Source organism: Notamacropus eugenii, chromosome 2 (genome assembly GCF_028372415.1).
Source record: "Notamacropus eugenii isolate mMacEug1 chromosome 2, mMacEug1.pri_v2, whole genome shotgun sequence".
NCBI classification, from domain to species: Eukaryota; Metazoa; Chordata; class Mammalia; order Diprotodontia; family Macropodidae; genus Notamacropus; species Notamacropus eugenii.
This window is the reverse complement of record NC_092873.1, coordinates 358,083,050-358,101,185: the sequence shown is the minus strand read 5'-3', so window position 1 is coordinate 358,101,185 and position 18,136 is coordinate 358,083,050. Positions and strand designations below refer to the sequence as shown.

The following is an 18,136-nucleotide window of genomic DNA, read 5'->3' as shown; positions in this document are numbered from 1 at the left end:
ACCAAATAAAGCTGCTGAGCCCAGAAATCCTAGAGGCCTGAGAAGCTCCCCCAGGCACAGACGTTGGCCTGACTCAGAAGTATTTCTAATAAGCCCAGGGTTTTAGCAAAGCAGAGGGATCATCAGTCCTGTTTAATGGGTGTTAGAAAGTGTGTGGTCAGGAGGGGAACAGTGGTGGTGGAGGGTGGTGGTTTCAGAAAGGGTTCCTTTGTTTTCCTAGAGGAGAGGTAAGAGGTTCAGAGTGGCTGAAGCTATACTCCCCTCCCTCCTTAGGACTGAAATTCCATTACTGCCAAGTAATTCTTCTCCTAGGTAAAACTTATAAGCTGAGTAGGGGAGGAGAAGGAGAGATCAGTCACCAAGCATCTATTAATATGATTATATATAGCTTTGATTGCATCTATTTATTAAGAACTTACTATGTGCCAGACGCTGTGCTAACCTCCTTGTGTCATAGACAGGCCTCTTTTATCTCAAGATAAGAGCACATCTAACAAAGCTGATGAGAGCCTTTCCAGCTCTTTAAAGATTAGCTGTGTGACCTTGGTAAAGTCACTTTTATCTCAGCCTCAGTTTCCCCTTTGTAAGAGGAAGGGTTCAAACTAGATACTCTTTACGTTCCCTTACAGCTCTGATAGTATATTGTTTTATTGCCAATTCAGAGGACAGGTTGGAGGTGGTGATGACGTTTTCAAGGATGGATCAGAAGGTAACTTGTAGCCTCCAATGCGGGAGGGGTGGGGGGTGGCAACTAGAAACGTAGAACAAGAAGATTCTATAAGTATGTGGATAGAGTACTGTGCTTAGAGTCAGGAAGACCTGAGTTCAAATCCTATTCCAGGCACTTATTAGCTGTTTGACTCTGGGCAACTCTAGTCTTGGGCAGTTGAACTCAGTGATCTAAGATCCCTCCAGTTCTATATCTACACTCATATAACTGAGCCCTCCTAGAAGACATCCCTCTAATGTCATGGTCCTCTTTGAGAATGAAGAACAAGCAATAGGTTACTGTTTCTTCCAGTAATCTAAGAAGGTTGGATTAGATCAGTGGTTTCCATTTAGTGGTTCATAAATCGCTTGGGGATTCCCAATGATGGTACAAGGGGTTCCCACTAAAAAATTGTTTAATAGAATTTTAAGCAGTAAATAATTGTAAAGAATATTATGAGTTTAACTTGCTTTGGTAGATCATGTCACATTTGTTGTTGTTGAAAGGATGATACAGAATGAAATACAGTGGGAACCCCTGATTATATTGTCCTGCAAGATCTCTTCCAGTTCCCTTTGGTTCTAAGCTATCCCAGAGGGTCAGAGCTGTGGTGATAAGATGAACTGAGAAGTGACAGTGCAGGATATGTCCAGCAGAGGGAGCTGCTAGCATGTTCTATACTGTTGAGTCCGCATTGACAAATTGAGAGAATTGTAAATTTGGTCTATTAAGAACTTTCTTGTTTGCCTTGCTTGCCGTTATGTTTGAGATAAGACATAATAGGTTTGGATTAGCAGGCAATTAGAGGAATACTTTGGAAATAATTGACTACTTGATTAACTGTAGACTGGCTCCCAGGGTCATTGGTGCTATGTATTGAGTGAGGAGAAAGAGAATTCCAAAAGACTTGTGATGAAAAATACTCTCCACCTCCAGAGAAAGAACTGATGAAGTCTGAATGCAAATCAAAGCATACTTTTCAACATTTTCCTTATTTTTTGTTTGTTTTTGGTCTGTGTTTTCTTTCACATGACAAATATGAAAATGTTTTGCATGATTGTACTCATGTAACCTATGTCTGATTGCTTACTTTCTCAGTGAGGAGGAAGGGAGAGAGACAATATGGAGCCCCAAATTAAAAAAGAAAGAATGTTAAAAATTGTTTTTACATGTAATTGGGAAAAATAAGATATTACATTTTTAAAAAAGGGAGTCAAGAGACTTGAGTTCAGATCCTACTCCTGAGGCTTGCTAGCTGTGTGACCAAGGACAAATCCCTTAACCTCTATTAGCCTCAGTTTTCTGACCTGTAAAGTGAAAATAAGAATATTTGTGCTCCTTATTTCACAGAGTTGTTTTGAAGTGATAAAATCAGATATCCTAGAGCAAGATCATGTTTCTTAACTTTAAAATGTACAAAACCTAGAGTCACACAGCTAGAAAGTGTCTCACAACAACCCTATGAGGTTGGCAGTACAATGATAATTGTCATTATTTTCCAGTAGAGGAGACCAAAGTTCAGAGAGGTTATGAGATTTGTTCAAAGTCAAACAGCTGACACTTTTGGCAAGATGGCTGAGTAGCTGGGTCTAAGAACAGCTCCTCTTCATCACCTCCCAAAGTAAAAGAACAACAAAAAGAGGAAAGGACATAAATTGTCATCATAAAACCAGTAGAAAGATTGGGAAAATGAATTAACAAAGGAGGCCTTGATGTTTTTATTAAATACTACAGAATAAAAGAAGATGAAAAAATCTCCAGGAGAAAGGAACCATGCTGTATTAATAACTTGTCCCCCCGAATTAAGAAAGAAATGACCAGAGGAACATGCAAAGTGGGTTAGTACCTTAATAAAAGAATTAAATGAAGATATAAGGAGAGAAATTAGAGCCATTCAGGAGGAATTTGAAAGGACAAAAAGGGGAATTGAAGGTTTAGGACAGAAGGTAGAAAATAAAGCAAAAGGCATTGGAAGGAAAACAAATGGAGACAATATAAAAAAGGCAGAAATGAAACAACAAATATTAGAACATGAATTTAAAAAACCCAGTAGAGTTGAAATGGTACGAATAATATGAAGAATGGTCATATTAACAAACTGAGGTCCCACAGCTAGAAAATGGCAGAACTAGGATGGAAATCCAGCTTTTCTGAGTCCGGATCTAGCACCACACTGCCTCAGTTTACTTCTCCAAAAATCTACAGTATGTTGATTTATTCTTGGAATTTCTATCCATCCTTACTACTTCATAATTTTCAAAGGATTCTGATGTATCCTGAAGAAAGAGACAGCTCTAGGTAAGAAGTGTCCTTTTTGTATTTCATCTTTCACCCCAGCTAGTCAAAGATCAACATATGTATATGTGGCATATATGTGCAGTTGTATGTGTGCATGTGTATACACATGTGTCATATATGTGTAGACATGTCTGTGTTGAAATGCATGTACTATGTTGATATGTGTATTGTGTATGTGTGTGTACACACACACACACACACAGTATATATACTGTTTAGGTTTCCCAGAGGACAATGAATACCGATTCCCTCAGGATTCTAGGGGGAACTCCAAGAAATTAGGGTTTTTGTTGCTGTTGCTTATGAGCCCTCATTCTATGTGCTGCCCAGTACCAATTAACCAATTATTATCCACCAGTTTTTACACTAAGAAGGCATAGCAAGAATTTAGGAGTTTAGGTTTGGAGGCCATTGAATCTATCCTCATCATTTTATGGATAAGCAAACTGAGGCCCACAGAGGAAAAGTGACTTATCAAGAATCACATAACTAATAAGTGTCTGAAGTAGGATTTGAACTCAAATCTTCCAGATTTCAAGCCCAGAGCTCTATCTATTGTGCCACCTAGTTGCCTACACTATAACAAAACAATCCCCTCAAACTAGGAGGTACATCTTCTTCTTCACACACACAGGAGGTTCCTAGGGATAGTGGGCTCAAATTTAAAGTGTAATATCAATGAAGTAGCATAAATAAATATGTAAATAATATTTTCTTATAAATATATAAATAATATCTTTATTATTAATAAATATAATATATAAATAAAATTATACATGCATATAAATAAAATTTATACACACATGTATATATGTATGTGTAAGATTTGTACACACATATGTAGTGTATAAATATGTATAATATATAGTATAATATGTATATTGTACATTTGAAACATATAGAGCCAAAGGATATCTCATGCCTCTTTGTCTTAGGAGTCCTTTTATTCCTTGCAGAGTCCCTGCCAAGCTTATTTCTAGGTCAGGTATCTTTGAAGGACAAGTGACTCCCGTTGTTCAGATGGGCTGACTCCTTGCAGGGTGGCATATCTTGGTTTACAGGTCAATCTTCTGTTGTGATGGCTCACTTGGTTATTATTCAGACTTCTCACCAGACTCAGCTGTTGCTCCACTGGCTCTGGTTGTTGGTTGGATCTTTAATGATTTTGGTGAATCTCCAGGTCTCACAGGTTGTCTTGGAACTCCCCTCTTAAAATATCCATTTGCCTAAAATCAGGAAAGTAAACAAAGGGAAAAAAAAGAGGTGCCATGTATTCAGGGACATATGGTGGCCAAGTGGGAGATAGGTCAGCTGATTGCCCTTTCTCTCATCTGACAGTTAATAGCAGTTTTTGCCTCAGGAAAAAAATGCTGAAGGACAGAGTATTGTTCCCTTTGAACGTGAATTCAGTTCTGTCTCAGTGCCTCCTGAGTCAACAATGCTTCTGGCTCTTCAACCAACCAGAAGATCTAACAGTTGTATCACCACACAACACCAGTCCCCCACTCCCCCACCCCTCCTAGGTCACCCAAAAGCTGGAAGTAGGCTTCTCAACCTTCCAATATATTGGATTGCAACTGAGCAACTGCACATGCTCTGTATAAAACTACCAGGAAGGGCAAATAAGCATACTTTAAGGACTGGCTCTCATTTTCCAGTCATCTCATATCAGAAAGCCCAGAATGTAATCATAAGGTATAAAAGAGATGTTGAACTAATTGTAAAGATGCCTCTAAGTCCACCTCCTTGGAAGTGTGGTCACTTTTCTTGATGGAATTGCCAAATTCAACTTCATTGTACAAAAAGGCCTTTAAATAGCTAAGTTGTCAGTAGGAATAGAGTCCTATTCTACTAAAGTACAATCTTGAGAACATTTTTTGTGGAGGAGACTCCTGAAGGAGGAGGAGAGGATGCTCTCTCCTATTGGCCATAGTATCTAACAGCACAGTAGGAGACATTACATCCAGAAGTTTGAGAATTTGTCTGTTAAGGAAAGTTTGAGGCACAGTTGAAGGAGCAGCAACACATGCTCTCCACACAGAAAGGCAATTGTTCAAGGGAGGAAGCAGCTATGAGGAACGTGACTTGTGGCATCAGAGAGAAAAGCCAACCATAGAGAACAGCAGACCTTAGGGTATCTGACGAGCAACCCATCTAGCAGAGATACTGCACCCAAGGGAAATGATTTGAAGAGTCTAAACAAAAGACTCGCAGATCTTGTAGTGTCAAGAGTTGTGGGATGTCTTAGACACATATGTATTCTATATGCCTGTCTCAAACCATTATACTATAAGTTTGAGCCTGCTCTTCCCATAAGGGCTGAGTGTATTTGTGGGATAGTATACCACAAATTTATTGGAAGGAACTTACTGTTTACTGTTACTTTAGTAAATATCCTAGCTAAGAGCTAGTTGTATCTATTGGCTGATAGCTAAAATGGGAAGCACACCAGTGGGGGCTCAGGAGCTATAGTATTAGAAGTATAGACCCACAGATTTACCATGAAAACCCAAGGCAGTAGCTACCCTCTGGGGACCCAACCTGAGAATGGAAATTTAAGTTGGGAGAGTAGCCCAGAGAGGTGATACATGTATGTGTGTGTACATGCGCACACATACATACATACATACATATACACATATATGATAATTGCATAGAAGAGGAACTAGGAGAAAACTTTGAGATGTCAGGAAAGGACAGAGTTTGCTTTTGCTAAGGGGACCAGAGAAAATTTGCTGGAGATCATGTATCATTTGAGTTGAAACCTGAAGAACAGGCAGAGTTATTATAGGCAGATGTAGGGGTAGGGGTGGGAAAAGATTGGATGACATGAGCAACACAGAGATATGAAAGGAAGAAATGGAGTCACTGAATAGTCCATTTTGGCTAAAATGTTGATGACTTAAAGGAAGAGTAGTGTTAGATAAACCGAGAAAGGTAAGTTGGGTCCAGACTGTAGAGGACTTTAAAAGCAAGTGAATGTAAGTAACGAGGAAACATAACCCGAGTTCTACAGGAGTTCTAAATGCAGTGAAAAGTTGTTATTTCAGTGTTAAATGAAACACCCCATATGAAGTATTCTAAGGGTGACTAACTATAAGTCGTTTTTCAGATGTGTTTATGACTTTGACATGACCAGTTATGAAGTAGGAAGCACTACAATAGTCTCAAATGAAACTCTATTATATGTTTTATGACATTGACAGACCCTTAGTCAGTTTCACATTCATCCCATAATCCTTATCATGATTCCTAAGCATGTTAGATATTTATTTTTTACTTTAATATGGTAACTTGATAAGAATATAATTTATTTTCAAATTTTTGTAATTCTGAAATATTTTGGGGAAGTTTTAGAGCAAGAGAATGATATTCTTCAGGAAGATGACTCTGGAAGCAGTGTGAAGGATGAATTATAGGATGAGAGACTGGAGGCAAAGAGACAGGTTCTCAGCCTTCAATGGTCTAAACCAGAGGTCAGACAGACTAAAACTCTAGATGTGGCAATGCGAGTGGAGAGGGAGAGAATTAATGAGAGAGCTAGAATCAACATGATTCAACAGCTGTTTGGACATGGAGGTGAAGGACAGGTCACTTCTAGCAAGGCATTCCTTACTGGAGGACGTATCACTTCAGTTGGGAGAATGGGCAGAGTTTCAAAAGGCAGATATGAGGGTGAGGTGGGAGAAGATTGGATGACATGAAAAAAATTCTCAGAGACATGAAGGACTTGAGTAAGGCCAGGGTCTCCTAAACCTGGGAGATTGACTGATGGTGCCATTAATAGGAATATGGCATCAGGGAGGAAGAGTAGGGTGTTTTGTTTTGGAAAATGCGTTCTGTTTTGGGCATATTGAGATTGAGATCCTCATTAGATGTCTGGTCATGGTGCCTAATGTACTGTTGTTGAAAAATGCTAGACTGGAGCTCAGGAAAGAGGTAGGCTCTTGGCAGTAAAGGTCTGGGGATTATGAATATAGAGATGACAGCTGAAAACATGATTGCAGGTAAGGTCATTGGGAAGGAATCTCATGCAGAAAGGAATACCAAGGCTAGATCCTTAGGTATCACCCCCTTTAAGTTGTGGGAGGAGGAAGAGAAGAAATGAAGGAGAAAGACAAGGAATTAAAAAGATAAAAAAGTAGGAACAGAACAATAAAAAGCAGTGCTATTATAGCAATGGAAGGGAGAATTTCAAGGATGAGGAGGTCAGTATTGACAAAGAATGCAGAAAGGTCAGGAAGGATAAAGACTAGGAAAGGTTCATTGTGCATGAATGGGCTACCTACCTTTTAAAGTAAGGAACTGCCCATTGCTGGAGGTATTCAAATAGAAGTCAGATCAGACATTCTATAAAGTAGTCATTTTTATAACTATTCTATTAAGTCCAGGATCAAATATAGAATCTTCTCTTTGACTTTTAAAGCACCTCGTAACCTGGCCCCTTCCTACCTCTCTAGTCTTCCTACGCTTTGCTCCCCCAACTTCCTCTATGATCTAGTGACACTGGCATCTTTGTAGGTACTCCATCTCCAGACTCAGGGACTTTTCACTGGCTGGTCCCATGCCTGGAACACTGGAACACTCTCTTCCCCACATCTTTGCCTCCCACTTTCCTTCACTTCCTTTAGGTCTTAGCAAAAATTCCACCTTTTATAAGAAGCCTTTCATGATCTCCCTTAATGCCGTTCCCTTCCCTCTGTGACTATCTTTACTTTTTCCTGTAGGTATTTTGTTTACACATCCTTGTCTGCCTGTTGTCACTGTGAGCTTCTCAAGAGCAGGGATTGCCTTTTGCCTTTCTTCATACGCCCAGCGCTTAGCACAGTGCCTGGCACATAGCTGGTTGGTTGGTTAGTTGCTGTCCTTGGTTCTTGAAGAAGACCAAAATGACATTATTATGTTGGGGTGAAGGGACAGTATGTTCAGCCGTGGTTATCAGACCAACATGAGTTCAGAAGACTCTAACACAAGTTGGGCATAAATAGTTCCTGTGATACAGTTTATGTGGATTAGCACATAGTAGATACTTAATAAAAATGTGGCTCACCGAATTGTGGCTCACCAGCATGGACTATGAGGTTGGACTAGAATCATAGAATCTTAGGACTTTAAGGGAGCTCAAAGGTCATACATATGATCATAGATTTAGAACTGCTAGGGACCCTATCGAGGTCATCTAGTCCAAACCCTTTATTTTACAAATGAGGAAACTGAGATTTAGGAAGAAAAAAATGACTTGCCCCAAATTACATAATCAATTAGGGAGAAGAAAGTGAGGTTGGTGACCTTGCACAGCCTTCAAAGTCAACTGCAGGTCACGTCATCATCTTGATGTCATGGTCCTCTTCAAGAATGAAGGACAAACACAACAACAATGAATTAATAGCAGAGCTGGACCTTGAACCCAGGTGTTTCATCTTCTGATACAATTTGCTCTTTTTATGACACTAGACTCTCTCTGAGGCTCCTTTGGACTCTTAAATTCTATGGTTCTTGGATTCTCAGCATCCATGGGCAGTTCCCTGAGGATTCTGAAGGCATTATGCAACTGTTTTCCAGTGAATAATAATAACATACATTTATAAAAATAACTCTCAATTTTGCAAAGTGATTTGTAATATATGATTTCATTTGAATCTCCTAACAAATTACCTGTTGGATAGGTACTAAAGGGATTATAAACCCCATTTTACAGAGGAAGAAATGAAGGCTTGGAGAAGTTTGGATGACTTACCCATGATCAGATAGCTGGTAAGTATCAGAGGCAGCATTAGAGTCAAGCCTAGCATTGGAATAGTGGGAAAAATACTGGGTTTGGAGTTAGATGGGCTGGATTCAAATCTTGACTCTGCCCTTTGCTATATATGTGATCTTCAGCTTTTCAGTTCTTTCACCACCTTCCTGTTTTAGGATGAAATATTCTGTCTACTTCCTAAGAAAGAACTAATGGAGTCTGAATGCAGATCAAAGCATATTTTTAGAAAACTTTTTTTTGTTTTTATTTTGAACTGTTTTCTTTCCTAACATGACTAATATGGAAATATATATTTTGCATGACTGTACATGAGTAAACTATATAAACTTGCTTGCCATCTCAATGAGGGGGAAGGGGAGGGAAGGAAAGAGTGAATTGGGAATTAAAAAAATGTTTAAATTCTTTTTAAATGTAATTGGAAAAAAATAAATATTTCTAAAAATTAAATTTAAAAAAAGGTCCCTTCCACCATACACCACACGCAGGCCTTGTACTAGCACACAGTATGGAGGGGCCCTCTGTTATTTTAGTCTTGGCTACAGTCTATGTATCGCCCCGTCAGGCTGGGCAAATTCAAAGGTTTAATGGTCAGCATTGTGAAGGGCTGGACCTGGGTAGGGCTGGGCCAGACTCCATCTGGGGTGCTTTGAGAATCTTTTCCCCAAGAAGCCACAAGGTGGCAGTACAAGAATATTAATTAGCATGCTACCTGGCTCAGCTTCTCCCATGTAGACCTGGTAAGCCAGCAGGAGGCTCTCGGTCTCTGCGCAGAGTTCCAGCTCGGATGGAGGGGGAGGGAGGAGCAGGGCAGAGCCAGGGACTGACCAAGGCCTAGGTGTTCTCTTGCTGGTCTCAGTTTCAAGTCCCCAGAGCAAGAAAATTTGGGGGGTTTTGCTTTGCCGCAGAGATGATGGTGAAGTAGGGAGGTAAAAGATGTAGGACCATGATACAACATACTTCTGGTTCTTGGGTTCTTAGCATATCTCCCTGATTTTCTTGGTCTTTGCATGGGGCTGGGGCTTTGCATATAGGGACTGACTCCTTCCCCTCCCTCCCAACTCTGCTGGTTGACAAACATTATGGGATGTGCCCAGCTAGCCCAGGAGGGCATCTCAGCCACACTGACTTCTCGAGTCTTTCTGCCTGTTGAAGAGTGAGATGGTCATTCTAGGATGCTAACCTGATAATATGCAAAAGCACTTTGTCTACTTTAAAGCTCTTTATAAACATTAGCCATGCTGCTGCTGCTGAAGAATCTTGTGCTCAGATTAAGAAGGCCAGTGAGAGGCAGCCAGATTGTTTAGTAGTTAGAGTGCTGGATAACGAATTTGACGAGTAGAGTCAGGAAGATGAGTTTGAATCTTGCCTCAGTCACTTATGGGCTGTATGACCTTGGACAAGTCACTTATGAACATTGATTTAGAGATGGAAGGGACCTCAGGGGGCATCTAGTTTAACCCCTTAGAGAAAATGAGGCTCTGAGATGTCAAGCTGTTGTTGTTCAGTCACTTCTGACTCTTCCTGACCCCATTTGGGAGTCTTTTGGCAAAGATACTAGAGATGTCACATGACACTAGTAAATGTCTGAGGCAGGACTTGAACCCAGGTCTTTCTGACTCCAACTTCCGCATTTTATCTACTTTTCTATGTTGCTTCCTGGCCTCTCTCAGCCCCATCTGCAAAATGGGAATGATAAATAGCACCTACCTCACAGGGTTGCTGTGTGGATCAAAGGAGAGAAAATATATAAGATGCTCTGCAAATTCAAAGTTTTATCATTGTTTTGTATTGTTATAAAAAGCTAGAGAATATCTAGAGCAGGGGATCTTTGTGTGTGTGTTTGGCAATCAGAGTTAAGTGACTTGTTCAGGATCACAAAGCTAGTAAGTATCTTAGGTCCTCCTGATTTGAACTCAGGTCCTCCTGACTCCAGGGTCTGTGCTCCATTCAGTATATCACCTAGCTGCCTCATTAATAGGGGGTTCTTAATTTTCTTTTGTGTCATGGACCCCTTGGACAGTCTAGTAAAACTTGTGAATATCTTCAAATGTATCAAAGAAAATACATAGGATTACAAAGGATACCAATTATATTGAAGCATTTATCAAAATATTTTTTAAAAAAATGAGTTCATGAACCCTAGGTTAAGAACCTGAAACAGCCCTGGAACCTTAGTTGGAAGATTTGGTTTTGAATCCAGGCTCTATCACTTATTAGCTGTGTAACTTTGGGTAAGGTACCTCTCTGAGCTTGTTTCTTCATCTGTAAAATGGACATGATAGATAGCTGCATTATTTACCGAGTAGGATTGTTGTGTGGGATAATATATGTGAAGCAAATTTGTAACCACGGAGAACATATGACACAATTACATAATATATAAAATATGATGTAATCTAAGGCTATCGAGATGGAGTTCTAGGTTTGAGACTGCAAGGTGATGCAGTGGACAGAATTCTGAGCCTGGAGTCAGGGAGACCTGAATTAAAATCTGTACTCAGCACTTAGTAGCTGTGTGACTCTGGGCATGTCACTTAACCTCTGTATGCCTCAGTTTCCTCATCTATAAAATGAGGATACTAAGCACCTACTTCTACAACTTCAAAAGTTTGTTGTGAGAATCAAATGTAAAAAAAGCTTAGCACAGGGCCTGGCTCATAGTAAATGTTATATAAGTGCTACTTATTATTATTAATATTATTATTAGGAGAAGGGAGGCCTTCTTCATAGCTCAGGGTCTACTAAGGAGTGAGCTGGGCTGGCCACAGGGCCCCTTTAGTCCATGAGTTGAATTCTGAATTTTGTCCCTACTTCAAACTGTAGAAACCCATGTTCCCCCCTGCCTCGACCTTTGAGGGGGAGTTTGGTCACCTTCACACCAAGCCCTCCCTTACTTTGGAGAAGATTGTCTTCTGACTCTTTTTGTATCCCCAGCATTTAGCACAGTGCCTTGCACATAGTAGGTGCTTCATCAATAATTTATTGGTCATTCTCATTGAATTGGTCATTCTCTATCGAATGAAAAGAGAAGAAAAATATTAAGTGCCTACTGTGTGCCAGGCACTTGGCAAGTATGATCTCATTTAATCTTCACAATAATCATGGGATGTGGTGTTATTATTATCTATATTTAACACTTAAGGAAACTGAGGTAGACTCAGTGATTCACCTAGGGTCACATAGCTAGTAACTGTTTGAGATTTGAATTCTGGTCTTCTTGAATCCATCACCCGTACTTTATCCATAACATCACCTAACTGCCTTATAAGGGAATAGCTCTAGTTCTAAAATGCTTCTGACAATACAGGAGAATCCAAATTGGTTGCTTGCTGTTTTCTGTCTTTCCTCCTATATCGCAGAAGGTTGGAGGATTTTGAGGTGGAAGGGACCTTAGAGATGTTCCGGTCCAAACTTTTCATTGTACTGAGGTCCAGAGAGATCAAAGAACTTCTCAAGGTCACACAGTTAGTTAAGTGGCAGAGCCAGGATTTGAATAGCCAGGTTCTCTGACTCTAAATCCATGGCTCTCCTTGACATAGGTCACATTGTTTTCTTTCACCTTTATCTTCCATTTGGATTTTCTGGGTGGGATAGAAGAGATTAGAGGGACAACTCTGGAAGGGGGTAAGGGAAGGGAAATTACAAGGAGGATCATAGGATCATAAAGTTAGAGCTGGAAGGGATCTCAGAGGTGATCAAGTCCAAGCCTCTCATTTAACAGATGGGGAAACTGAGGCCTAGACAGTTTAAGTGAACTTTCCCAAGGTCATAGAGATAATAAGCACTGGAAATGAGATTTGAACTGAGATCCTTGCCATTGCTCTTTCCATGAAAACACACTGCCTCCAGGAAGAAGGAGGTAGTATTTTATGAGATTTTGGGAAGAAAGAAGGGAGGAGGAAGAAAAGAAGGGCATTTAAGGTCTGGGTTGTTTGAGAAAAAGCTATATTCTTGGGGGATGTAAAGACATATCTATCTTGTCACAATCTGTTCCATGAATTCTAGTCTCGCATTTCCAGTGGCCTGCTGGATGTCTCTTCTTGGATATTCCATTAGCACCTCAAACTCAGCAAATCCAAAATGGAACGCATTCACTTTCCCTTTAGAGCTGTCCCTCCTTGTTTCTGTTGATAGCCCCGAAAACCTACCTCCAATCAGCCCAGGCTTGAAACCTCAGTTATCTTTGATTCCTCTCTCACCCCCATACTAATCAAATGCCAAATTCTATCAGTTCTACCTCCACAACATTTCTTCCTCTCACAATAAATTCCCTTGTCTCCACTCATATGGCCACCACCCTAATTCTTGCTGGATTTTCATACTGATTTCTTCCTCACCAGTCCAACTTCCATATCATTGCCAAATTAGTCTTCCTAATATACAGGTATGATCATGTTTCTGCTTCCCATGAGCCTTCACTGGCTCCATATTGGCTATTGAATAAAGTGTAAACTTTTTACCATGGCAGTCTAGGTCTTCCATGATCTGATTAATCTCCACTCTTCTCTCTATATTCCAGGCAGATTGCAGTGTTACCTGTTCCTCCATCTCATCCTGCCAAATTCTTCCTCAATGGATTCATAAAGATCATCCCTCAAGCCTCAACTACGCATGGGGATTGGCATAGCATTAGTAATGACCTCAGAGACCACCCAGTCCAACCCATTACTGAACAAGAATCCCCTTCACCCTGCATTCCACTAGTGTTTAAATAGCAGATGCTTGAAGATTTCCACTGAGGGCATACCAGCCCCTCCCAAGGCTACCCTTCCCATTTTGGGCCAGTTCTATGTGTTAGGAAGATTTTCCTGACATCAAAAGTAAATCTTCTTCTGTACATCTCCCCTCCCCCCTCCACTCCATCTTATGCCCTCTAGGCCCAAGTTAAACACATCTAATCCTTCTTCCAAGTGATCAGCCTTCAAATACTTGAACAAAGTGATCATGTCTCACATTTTTGCTCCTTTTCTCCTGACTAAACCACTTCAATTCTTTTAGTGAACTGTCATGTCGCATTAACTTGAGGCCCTTCATTATCCTGATTTCCCCCTTCTAGACAGGCTCCAGAAGGTCAGTGTCCTTCTTACAATGTGACACACGGTATAAACAGCACAGTACTCCAGACATGGTCTGACCAGGGCAGAGAACAGAAGTCCTAGTCTTGGACACCATTTTTCACTTATTACAGCCCAAAATTGCATTAGCTTTAACCTTCTTGGCTAGTCATGTCAACTCATATGAAACTTGTAGCTCCCTTGGATCCCCAGATCATTTTCAGACAAACTGCTGTCACCTCTTCCATCTTGTACTGGTGTTTTAATAAGAGCTAACATTTAAATAGCACTTGAAAGTTTATGAAACACTTTACTAGTATTATCCTCACAAGAACACAGGGAGGAGGGTATATCTTGCTTGTTTTCATCTTATAGATGAGGAAACTGAGATAGACAGAGGTTAAACAACTTGCCTGTGGTCACACAGCAAGTGAATGTCCTAGGCAGAGTTTGAGCTTAGGTCTTCTGGAAGCCAGAGCAGGACCGCATGTGCTCTGTGCGCTGCTCCACCTTGCCACACACCTTCCTTATCTCAGCCTAGGTGAATCCTCTTTCAAGGCCAGGCTCAGGAAAGCCCTCATTTCCAACCCCCAGTTGAAAATGATATTTGTTCTTCAGTTTTCTTAGCACACTTTGGGTGTTTTGTTTCTCCTATTACATTCTTTTTATTATACAGGGTGTCCTAGAAGTCTTAGTGTAATTTTCTGTTTTTAAAAGCTTAAAATTGTACTAAGACTTTTGGGACTCTCTTTTTATTTCTCCTCTCCTCTCTTCTCTCCTCTCCTCTTTTCCTCTCCTCTTTTCTTTTCTCCCTTTCTCCCCCTCTCCTCCCTTTCTCCCTGTTCCTCCCCTCCTCTCCTGTCCTCCTCTCCTCTTCTCTTTTCCTCTACTCTATTCTCTTCTCCCTTCTCCATTTCCCTTTTCCCCTCCTCTTCTTTCTTTGTTTCTTTTCCTTTCTTTCTTTCTTTCTTTCTTTCTTTCTTTCTTTCTTTCTTTCTTTCTTTCTTTCTTTCTTTCTTTCTTTCTTTCTTTCTTTCTTTCCTTCTTTCTTTCTTTCTTTCTTTCTTTCTTTCTTTCTTTCTTTCTTTCTTTCTTTCTTTCTTTCTTTCTTTTTTCTCCTTTTCCTCCATCTCCTCCTCCTCCTCCTCCTCCTCCTCCTTCTTCTTCTCTCTTTTAGAATCATCCCCTTTGAAGACTATAAGCTCCTTGAAGGTAGAGCTTTAATCTTAATCATGCTTGTATCTCTATGGCCTAGTGCAGTGTGCCTTGAACATAGTAGGGACTTGATAACTATATGTTAAATACATATCCCTTTCAATCTTTCCTGTTTAGAGGGAAGTTTATGTAGGAGCTGGGGGAGTTCAAATTCTCTGAATATCACTTCCTTTTTAGTGATTTAAGGGGATAAGGGTCAGGTCTAGATTGCAGCAAGTTTTGGAAACAGGAATGTAGAAGCAGTACTAGGGAAGTTAGACCTGAGCCCTCTCAACTTTAGGATGATCCCTTGGGTTTTTTTGTACGGTGGGCTGAGTGTGGTCATCCTACAAAATTGTGGTTAAATATAGTGTGTGTGTGTGTGTGTGTGTGTGTGTGTGTGTGTGTTGGTTCTTAGGCTGGGGGTTTTAAAGGAAATAAGGTAAAGGGGGCATCTGGATGGCTCAGGAGGCAGAGCACAGTCCCTCCAGTCAGAAGGATCTGAATTCAGATACCACCTCCGACACTTGACAGTTACCAGCTGTGTGACTCTAGGCAAGTCACTTAAACCCAACTGCCTCACCAAATAAAAATAATAAGATAAGGGAAGTGAGGTAAAGATTTGTCAGCTCCTACATTGCTTGTATTTTAAAATGCCCAAGCTGTAGGTTGGGGTTAGTTGTGGGACAAAGTAATGAGAACAGAAAGCACCAAGTACTTGGAAAGATGGGATTTAGGGAGGTATCAAGGGAAAGGAAATAGAGCACTGGCCCTGCAGTTAGAGGATCTGAGTTCAAATTCTGCTTCTCATACTTATCACCTGTGAGGACTTGGGTAAGTAATTTGAGGCATTGGAACTAAATGGTCTCTCAGTTTCCTTCCAACTCTTTCAATGCTCAGGCTTAAGAATGCGTGGGTGGACAAACCCCCTCAGTTTCCTGGCATGGCAATAATTCAAAAGCATCTCTTCATCCTGAGAATGATGTCTCAGTAGACTAAGAACAGCATCCTAATTATCTTATTCCAGTCAAGTCATTCAGTATCCATCCCCAGACCAAGCTGAGTTCTGGCTCTGTCCAGCTGCATACAGCCCTGTTCAGAAGGAGAGAAGGGAAACTGAACTCTGGGAAGGAGGTAGGGAGAGGGGGAAGCTTCTCCTATCCTCACCCATATGTCTGGCCAGTTGGCACCTGCCTGGTTCTGCTCTGAGTCAACTCTAGCTTCTACCTACATCCCAAGTCAAAGGGAAAAGTCTTGTGAGGGGGCCAGCTGGCTATGACTGAGTACTGAGAACCCCAACCCTAGATATAAACTGGGGAACAGGAATCATTGGCAGATGGAAGGCTAGTTGTGCATCCTTTCATCTTGGGAGGTATTTAGGGGAGAGGTGGAAAAGTACCCCATATCCTTATATCCTTCCTTCTCTATTCTGGGGTCTCAATGAGGAACTGGGGGTATGCAGATTGTGATAGAACTTCTAAATGTTTCCTTGTTCAGTCATGATAATCTTCAGTGGCTTTTAATATTTTGTGTGGGGTGAATAAGTCCCAAACCCAAGACCATGTACCCAAATTCCTCTCTCCTCCATTCCCTCTTGCAAGGGCCTTGTTTAGGCAGATGAGGCAGGAAGCTCATGTGCTGACAAGTATATTTTCCTTTCTCTTTTTGCAAACCAGGAATTTGGTGACCTAAGCCTGGATTAGATGAGAATGAGCACACACGCTTCATCCAAAATATGTTTTTGGGAGCTAGTGACTATTATTCTCAGTGGGGGGCTAGAGGTGGGGAGGAGATCCCTCCTATCTGAGGTCTTAACTTTTTCTTTCCTCCTCTTAGAGTTAATCACCATTGTGTTCTTTATGACAGTAAATCACAGAAATTAGAGATGGAAGGGACCTAAAAGATCTGGAGTCTGGGAGATTGTTTTTAAAAAATGTTTTGATAACTGCATTTTTGTATAATTGGCTCTCCTTTGTAATTCTATGTATTTAAAACACATTTTTTAAAGAAGGAGGCCATAGATGTTGCCAGACTGTAAAGTGGAGTGAGGTGGGGGATCCAATGCACAAAAAGATGAACTTTGTTCTTCTCTAATCCTCTCACTTTACAGAGGAGAAGGCTGAGAACTAGAGATGGAAAGTGACTTACCCAAGGTTATAGTTATAGGAAGTGGCAAAGGCTGGATTTGAAGTCTTCTATTATTTAAGTTCCATTGCTTCTTGGACTACATGTATAAAGTTTGCTGGAGCCAGTTTAAATCAGTTCATGAGAGCCAATCATTAAATTTTCAGTTTAAGCACTTATACTTTGAAAATTGGAAAATATTTCAGTCAGGCTTGATTTATTGTTTTACTAATTGTCTTGATTTAAGAAAAGGATAGACAAAATGTTAATAATGAAGATTAAACCTAAGAGTGTGCTATGTGTACATCCCTCCCAGAGAGCTGGTTGTTAAACATTTTCCAGCATACCATAGTTTATAATATACCTCTTATATATGTTTGTACACGTATACATGTATGGTGTGTATGTGTCTGTGTATATATGGTTGTAGTTAGGTGGTAGGTGTTGCATAGATGGGATTGAAGAGGAATAGCACTGTCAAAATAAAAACAAGACAACTGACAAATCAATGAGAAGCGAGTGACTTCCATGATGGAACATTAGCCAACCTGGGTCTGTGGTTGGCTCCACATCATGGAACATTTTGATCAACAACTTGGATAAAAGTGATAGCAAGGCTCATTAAATTCACAGATGGCACAAAGTTATGAAGGTTAGTTAAAACATTGGATGACAGTCAGACATCAGGGTTGAATCCAATAAGACAAAATTTCTCAGGCTAAATGTAGTCTTCCTTTTACAAGATGGAGGAGGTAGGGTTAGGGAAAAATTCACTGGAAAAAAATCTGAGGGTATTAGTGAACTATAAGCTTGATATGAGTCAACAGTGTGATCTGGTACCCTCAAAAAGGTACATGGTCTTGGGTTTCATAAACAGAGACACCACTCCCAGAATTAGAGGGATACATATTACTCTGCTCAGAACACAGCTGGAATGTTAGGTTTGGTTGAGCACTGTATGTTTAGGAAGGATCTAAATAACCCAGAAAGGATCTGGAA

The 18,136-nt window shown here is 40.5% G+C and overlaps 1 protein-coding gene across 1 annotated transcript in view; it reads left to right on the top strand.

Moving 5' to 3' along the window:
- The first annotated feature begins 3,924 nt into the window (after positions 1 to 3,924).
- LOC140528537 (keratin, type I cytoskeletal 42) overlaps positions 3,925 to 18,136 on the top strand; it is a 53,570-nt gene continuing 39,358 nt past the window's right edge. Inside the window, exon 1 of the mRNA XM_072646438.1 lies at positions 3,925 to 8,761. The gene's annotated coding sequence lies outside the window, so the exon portion shown is untranslated. The remainder of the gene's footprint in view (positions 8,762 to 18,136) is intronic.